Genomic DNA, 7747 nt, shown 5'->3' on the forward strand with positions numbered 1-7747 from the left:
TACATATATAAAACATTTTAAACCGAAGCACGGTTGTGGAGTTATTAAATGCATGATCATGAAGGACTTTTCTGTAAAACATCGTTCTCTGGAATAATTGGTAAAGGGTGGAAGGCTCGGCCTTATGCCTGAGGTTTTGTTCCACTCTTGCCGCCCTAGTTCCCGTCATACCGGTGTTATGTTCCTTGATTTTGCGTTCCTTACGCGGTTGGGGTTATGGGACCCCCTTGACAGTTCGCTTTGAATAAAACTCCTCCAGCAAGGCCCAACCTTGGTTTTACATTTGCCTCACCTAAGCCTTTTTTCCTTGGGTTTCCGGAGCCGAGGGTCATCTGTATTTACCCCCCCGGGGCAGTGCTCCTCTGAGTGTTGGTCGAAACTAGAGCACCGTGCGGGATCGTCCCTTGGCAACTTGGGTTATGTTGGTACTTGTACGCTTAGATTATCCGGTGTGCCCTGAGAACGAGATATGTGCAGCTCCTATCGGGATTTGTCGGCACAGTCGGGCGGTCTTGCTGGTCTTGTTTTGCCATTGTCGAAATGTCTTATAACCGGGATTCCGAGACTGATCGGGTCTTTCCGGGAGAAGGAATATCCTTCGCTGATCGTGAGAGCTTGTGATGGGCTAAGTTGGGACACCCCTGTAGGGTATTATCTTTCAAAAGCCGTGCCCGTGGTTATGTGGCAGATGAGAATTTGTTAATGTCCGGTTGTAGAGAACTTGACACTTGACTTAATTAAAATGCATCAACCGCGTGTGTAACCGTGATGGTCTCTTTTCGGTGGAGTCCGGGAAGTGAACACGGTTCTTGTGTTATGGTTGTGCGTAAGTAGTTTCAGGATCACTTCTTAATCACTTTTAGCTTCACGACCGTTGCGTTGCTTCTCTTCTCGCTCTTATTTGCGTATGTTAGCCACCATATTTGCTTAGTGCTTGCTGCAACTTCACCTCATTACCCCATCATACCTATAAGCTTAAATAGTTTTGATCTCGCGGGTGTGAGATTGCTGAGTCCTCGTGACTCACAGATTCTACCAAAACAGTTGCAGGTGCCAATGATACCAGTGCAGGTGATGCTACCGAACTCAAGTGGGAGTTTGACAAGGACCTTGGTCGTTACTACGTTTCGTTTCCTGATAATCAGTAGTGGAGCCCAGTTGGGACGACCGGGGATCTAGCATTTGGGGTTATCTTCCTTTTTCTTTTGGATTTGTTTGTAGTCGGACTATGTGTGTACTTTGAATGATGTATGATGTATTTATGTATTGTGTGAAGTGGCGATTGTAAGCCAACTTTTTATTTCATTCTTGTTCATTACATGGAATTGTGTGAAGATGACCCTTCTTGCGACAAAACCACCATGCGGTTATGCCTCTAAGTCGTGCCTCGACACGTGGCGTGTGATCAGCGGGCATCAATAAGGAAAAATAGTGACGTGATTAGAGGGTATAAATATGGAAAGAGAATTTCGAAATAGAAAAAGGAGAGGATAATGACCATATAATACCAGCTTTGTGATCCTTGGGCATAAATAAGGAAGGTGAGCTCCTAAAACAAGGAAGAAGGAAGGAGATAATAATATGTTGCAAAGGAATTATAATACGAGGGCATGATTAGTATACATAAATAAGGAAGGAGAGTTTAACAAGAAAGAAAGAATTATAATTCATCATTACTAATGCTTAGTGAGATTTTTTTTCACGACAGCTTATAAATAATGCCTTTAAGATTTAAAAATTAGGGGGCCTTTTAAGATCAGAATCGTCGTATAAAAATCATATTAAAAGCATTGTATATGTAGCATGCTTCTTAATGTACAATTGGAAAAAGACTTCCTCACCTACTAGCATTGCAACGCTCCGCAACACATCTGGGGATGAAGCCACGTAAATCTCTCCTCACTCTAATTAATTTCTCTCCCCGATGAATTCAAAGATGGGCCCACACTAACTAATCACTCCCCTAATTCAACTATGGGGCCCACATCTCACCCACCTGAATTCGCGTGAATTGGCCACGCTCGTACAATTGATATGAAGTATTACTAGACCTTGGTGCGCGCCTTTCTGCCGTTGCCGGGTGGCATCATTGAGATGTTCTTCGGACATGTTGCTGGATATTTATATCTTTTCCCTAATAATAGAGCACGGATTGACTCTGTGGGTTCACCATCACAATATGCTTCTTCCCGTGATTTTACGCTTTTAGTTTTACAGTTTTAATTTAAAACATATTCGAGGTGGTACTAAGTTGTGTTGGGTTCTCCGTCACGGCGTATTTTCAGAAAAGTCCATTACGTTTTGAAGAATCAACCCGCAGTCCTTTTTTAACAGGCTAACTGAGATAACGTTTCATTTTTGCAAAAACGTCCATGTAGTTTAGTATATTCAACCCGCAGTCCTCTAAACAAACACATCACGGCAGATCCTCGTCCTCATCATTTCAAAAAAAGATCCTCTTCCTCTTCCCCACGCACGAGCGGGCGCACCGCCGCCGCCGCCGCCTTCCTCGCGGAGTCTGCGGCCGAAGGATCGGTTGGGGCGCACCGGGTCTAGGACGGCCTTCTGTGGGGCGCAGTGCGAGCTCTCGGCTCGGGGCAGGAGGCGGCTCGATGAAGGGGACGTGGGGCGCATCGCTCCTCTCCTGGTGTGACGCACGAGGGAAGGAGGAGGGGATCGACCCAAGACGGGAGCTGAGGCCGGCGGCGCCCTTCACACAAGCCTCATCGGCGGTGCCCTCTACACAAGCGTCACCGGCGGTGCGGCGGGAGAGCTCCTACCCGTCCATAGGTGCGGGGATGCAGATCCGCGTCGCCAGCCTGTATTAGGCCGAGGTTGACGCGCCGGCGCAGGGGTCACCGTCCATCTTCGTCAGGTAAGCGCGGACATTCTTCTCACTGTCGTCGTTGCGGTGCTTGGGTCGCGAGGAGGCGATGCGTGTTTGCTTTGCTGTAGGTGCTTTGGCGCTGTAGATAACACTTCTGGTTCTCCTCCATGCTCGCAGGACTCCAGAGTACTCCAGCAACAGCCACTGGACGACAGGTAAGCATGCATTGTATGACCTTAGCTAATTGCGTACATACAAATTTGGATGAATTTCAAGAGATGGAGCACTCTATCCAAATAGGAGAAGTGTTAGTTTAAAAGGGTACAATTTTACAATGGTTTTCATGGGGAGCAAAGTAATCACCAACGGCAAATTTAGGTTCTAGAATTGACATATATTCAGTTCCTTTTTTTTATAAAAGAGAGTGCCCTCTCCGATTTTCATTAGAAGAAATCACCGTGTCTTACATATATTCAGTTCCTGGAAGAACAAAGAAGTTGCATGTCCTTTTCGTCTGAAAAATCACATTGATCCTTGGAGCATGATGGGCACAAATCGCACATATGTCCTGTACTGCACACACGTGACGGCAAATGATTTTTCTGAATGCCATTGTTGTCCGGTACACAGTGTTTATCAGTGAGTAATTTGCCCCTTTCACAAAGTGATGGTACTGGAGTATAGGGGAAGCATCATATACCATTGGTTTTGTTGATAGATTGAACCACAAACTGGTACAATGTTTGAGATATAATGTTTTCTATCTAAATGTTGTTTCATACAGTTAATCATTGGTTTTATTTGAGAGATTAAACCCAAATTAGTTTATGCACTGAACTAGAAATAACACAACTACATATTGATTTTCTGCTTAAATTTCACAATAGATATTTTGCCGGATGACCCACTGTATTAGGATGCCACATCCTTTCTTCCTCACCCAGCACACGGCATTCCTGTAAGCCTCATACTGTCGAGATGTTTGACGAGATGTGCATCAATAATTTCAGGAAGTCCGTGTGCTCGATTTGAGTGTGACAGGTACGTCGTTGTGTGCTTCTCAGTACAGTAGATTTACCACGCGGGGTGGTGACTGGGAGGCTGGGACATGCTGGCACGGTCAAACAGCCGGTTGACTGCGATCAGGGTGCTAGAGGCTCTTGGGGTCGCAGCCCGCTCGCCTGCTGGACGTAAGTTTTATAGCCTCTTTCTGTCAGTAGATGCTCTTGGAGTAGAGATATCATCCAGACTGTATCTTTAGTGAAACTTGTAGCTATGCAGCTTGGCCCTACTATTCATGTACTATCTCATATTCTCATGTATTAGGTTTTGTAAAGTTTCAGCTCGGCCCTATGCCATGTTCATTGTTAGTGTTTACTTACATATTATTTGCATCATTCTCTAGAAAAACATATTTATGTATGTGCTCTCCTTTCTCTATCTAAAAAATCCGTTATGCTGTCCTGGGCATATCACCAGCAAAATCTGTGAGAGATGTCACAACAACAGTTCCATTGTACTGATATCATAGGAAAGGCATATTTGCTACATACTAAAGTTGAAGAAATGTTTTCGCAAAGAAGATTCATTTTGACATTGCTTGGCATGCATCTAGGTCATGTTTTTATTAACACTAATGAAAGCTGTACTTCTATATGTGAATAGCTTCAATTCGATTTCCTCCTATATTTTCTGGTAATTCATCCCATCAAATAGTTTGATATTTTTGTCATTACTTACAAAAATTGATAACCGCAACAATCTGATCAAGTAGTTTGATATTTGTTGTCCTTATTCCAATTTTTTTTGATACAATTGGGTGCTAATACGATCATGGCCTGAGATCATTAATGAGCAAGGACATGCATAGGGATATGGGTTCTTTCTACTGATGCATAACTCCGTAATGATGAAAAGAAGAGCAACATATCTCCTTTACCCAACAATTTTTGTCCGAAACTAATCATGATATTTTCTTTGTACAGGTATAATGTTGATTATTTAGAGACCTCATCTTCATGAGACTAGCAAGGGATGGACATTCTGAAGAAGAAGAGATGAGGTGAGTTTCTGAAGTTCACCGTCCAATCCAAGTATTAAAGGTGAACATTACTATTCAAAGGGACATAATTAACCTGTTAAATTATTTTTAGAGCAAGAAACCAGTTATTATCTAACCGAATAACTATAAACTAGCTACTTTTTTCTAAAATGAGGTGTCGTCTTTAAATAGAGGAGATGGACTGGAGAGGGGGCTTGAGAAATGCTTATTAGGCTAGAGGCGTATGATTTTTTTCTCCCGTTGCAACGCACGGGCATGTTTGCTATAATAATAAAGCATCCAGTGGAGGGGCTTAGAAAAATAGAAACGGTTCTATTTGATATACAATGTAATTCAGAAATTAATGGCTGGAGGATCCTAAACTAACATATGGCATTTTGTTTCAATTTCTCTTTACATGATTGTGTTACTTATGCACAATCACCATACTTGGCATAGGTGCTGAAATATGGGATGGGCTTTAGGCCCATCTAGAAATTTCTGAAAATCTCTAAGGGCCCATGTGGGTTGTATGACACTACGTGTAGTGGGAAGTTTAGTCCCATCCCGGATGTGGAAGAAGAGATGAGGCCCTCGCGCACTCCTCCTCCTCCGCCCGCCGCGCCGCGGGTTGCGGGATTAAGCCGAGCCGAGCTCACACCTACGCGCTTATTTTTGCCAGTCGCTAACGAAGAGTTTCTGACAGCTGAGCCACGATCTGAGACGTCGGATCGTGGGCTGTCACGGACTCGGACGTGGGTCGAGCCCACGTCTCTCCACGCGGCTGCGCCTATATAAGCGTACGGTGTCTCTGAACCCTAGCCGCCTCGATCAGATCGCATCGCATTTGCTCCACGCGCACGCCCACTGTCGTTCCGTTGCTGCTGCTGCCGCCGGTGACTCCATCCCGTCCGCCGCGTACACGGTCGACGGGAGAGCAGGTCTCCGAAACCCCGTCTCTCCGGTTCCTATACGGGAAAGAGGCGAATAGGTTTTTGGGAAGCGACTACGCGACTGCTCGCCGTTCATCTACTTCCTCTACGTCCGCGTCGTCCTCGTCATCACCATGTCCACTGACGCCGAACGTGCCGCCGCCGAGAAAGCTGAAGCCAACAAGAAGGCCGCCGAGGACGCTGCTGCCGCCACCACCGCCGCGGCGTCTGCATGGCCCACTGGAGGGTATAACGCGTTTATCCCGCTCCTGTATATTTTCGTATTAGCAGTACTAGCAGTATGTGTAGATTTGTCTACTGTTTGCTTAGTACGTGCATGTTTAGATCAGAGTCAGTACGTCATCAATTCAGTCAATGCCATGCTAGTGATTTATCTATGGATTAAATTAGTCGAAAAATTGCCTATTTACTCAGCAATCCAAAAACCTATCATGTGTAGGAATTTTTCAGCAAGTGGCTTTGCCGCTGCACTGAAACCGGATAAGTTTACCGGTACGTACTTTAAGCGTTGGCAGACTAAGACCACTTTATGGCTCACGGCTATGAACGTGTTCTGGGTCACCGGTGTCTCCACGGGAACGATTGCTCCTGAACAGGAGAAGGCGTTCATGGAGGCCACCGTTGTGTTTCTTGGAGCAATTCTTAGCGTGATCGGAGATAAACTGGTCGACGCATATCTACATGTGCATGTCGCCAAGGAATTGTGGGAGGCACTCGAATCTAAGTTCGGGGCCGCCGATGCCGGGAGCGAGATGTATATTATAGAGCAGTTCCATGATTACAAGATGGTTGAAAACCGTCCTGTATTGGAGCAAGCTCATGAGATAATATGCATTGTTAAGGAGCTTGAGCTTCTTAAGTGCGAGTTACCGGGTAAATTTGTTGCGGGCTGCATAATCGCTAAGCTCCCTAATTCCTGGAGGAACTTTGCCACCACTCTGAAACATCAGAGGCGTGAATTCTCTGTGGAGGCTGTCATTAGCCATCTGAGTGTTGAGCAGAATTCGAGGGCAAAGGACTCGCATGGAAAAGGGGCCGAAGGGACTTCTATCGCCAACATGGTGAACCAGAGGAACCATAACTCCCACAATCCCAAGGGAAAGAACGGTGTCCAATAGAATACCGACTTTAAGAAGAAGGGTAAGAAGATCTTCAAGAAGAACAAGAAGGATGAGGGCTGCTTTACTTGTGGTTCGGTTGAACATTGGGTCAACAAGTGCCCAAACAAGTACAAGAAGCCAGGACAGGACTCCAAGTCTGTCAGCATGATTGTGGGCAACAATGAGAATGGTGCATCTGGGTACGGTAATTTATTTACTGTTTATTCAGTGTTTCAGCCCAACAATTGGTAGGTGGACACAAGTGCAGGTGTTCATGTGTGTGCTGACATTTCATTGTTCACTTCTTACCAGGTCACAGGCCACGGGTCCGTATTGATGGGGAATGGCGCGAGTGCTTCTGTTCATGGTGTTGGCACGGTCGATCTGAAGTTTACTTCGGGAAGGATCGTGCAACTGAAGAACGTGCAGCATGTCCCCACCATCAAGAAGAACCTCGTTAGTGGCTCCCTTCTATGTAGAGAAGGGTTTAAGTTGGTTTTTGAGTCTAATAAATTAGTTGTTACGAAATATGGACTCTTTGTTGGAAAAGGTTATGAGAGCGGAGGGATGTTCCGCCTTTCCCTCACAGATTTTTGTAATTGATACGTCCATTTTGCATCATGCTTTTATATCAATATTTATTGCATTATGGGCTGTTATTACACATTATGTCACAATACTTATGCTTATTCTCTCTTATTTTACAAGGTTGACATAAAGAGGGAGAATGCCGACAGCTGGAATTCTAGGCTGGAAAAGGAGCAAATATTATAGAGCTATTTTGCACAACTCCAAAAGTCCTGAAACTCCACGGAAGTTATTTTTG

The 7747-nt window shown here is 45.0% G+C and overlaps 1 long non-coding RNA gene across 2 annotated transcripts; it reads left to right on the forward strand.

The window, feature by feature from the left end:
* Nucleotides 1–2415: 2415 nt before the first annotated feature.
* On the forward strand, nt 2416–7541 carry LOC120966148 (uncharacterized). Of its 2 annotated transcripts, XR_012187146.1 has the most exons (5): nt 2416–2875; nt 3005–3042; nt 3838–4017; nt 4813–4889; nt 7234–7541. It is a non-coding gene; the product is annotated as an uncharacterized lncRNA (long non-coding RNA). The 2 variants fall into 2 exon arrangements; XR_005759285.3 differs by lacking the exon at nt 7234–7541 and having other exon boundaries at nt 2744–2875; nt 4813–5043.
* The last annotated feature ends 206 nt before the right edge of the window (nt 7542–7747 follow it).

This window comes from Aegilops tauschii, chromosome 6 (assembly GCF_002575655.3).
Source record: "Aegilops tauschii subsp. strangulata cultivar AL8/78 chromosome 6, Aet v6.0, whole genome shotgun sequence".
Taxonomy (NCBI): domain Eukaryota; kingdom Viridiplantae; phylum Streptophyta; class Magnoliopsida; order Poales; family Poaceae; genus Aegilops; species Aegilops tauschii.